This window comes from Sinocyclocheilus grahami, unplaced genomic scaffold (genome assembly GCF_001515645.1).
Source record: "Sinocyclocheilus grahami isolate Dianchi unplaced genomic scaffold, SAMN03320097.WGS_v1.1 scaffold616.1, whole genome shotgun sequence".
NCBI classification, from domain to species: domain Eukaryota; kingdom Metazoa; phylum Chordata; class Actinopteri; order Cypriniformes; family Cyprinidae; genus Sinocyclocheilus; species Sinocyclocheilus grahami.
Genome location: NW_015505795.1, coordinates 1,003,817 through 1,004,207, shown reverse-complemented (window position 1 = coordinate 1,004,207; position 391 = coordinate 1,003,817).

The window sequence follows — 391 nt, the reverse complement described above, 5'->3', positions numbered from 1 at the left end:
AAAAAAAAAAAGGCAATTTATATATTCCTCAATATTTCCAGGTTTGATTGTATGAACTGTGTAATTATAACTAAACCTGAAACAATTCAATGTATTCATTTCAAAAGTATGAATATTGTTAAGATACAGCTAGCTGTGGAACAAGCAATGTTCAATTAGTTAATTCAAAATTATGAAATTCTGACCGGTTTTAATTATGTTGGACTGACAAATATGCACCACATTAAGTTTATTAGTTTGTTAAAACCGTGTAATCCAAATGCATGGAAATTTTACAAGCAATTCAAATACATAAATCTTAAATTTAGGCCTTCATTTTTTGTTTGAGTGTATCATAGGGTCCTATAAACCTATAAAAAAAGGACAAGAAAAACATTTCTGTAGCATCTAT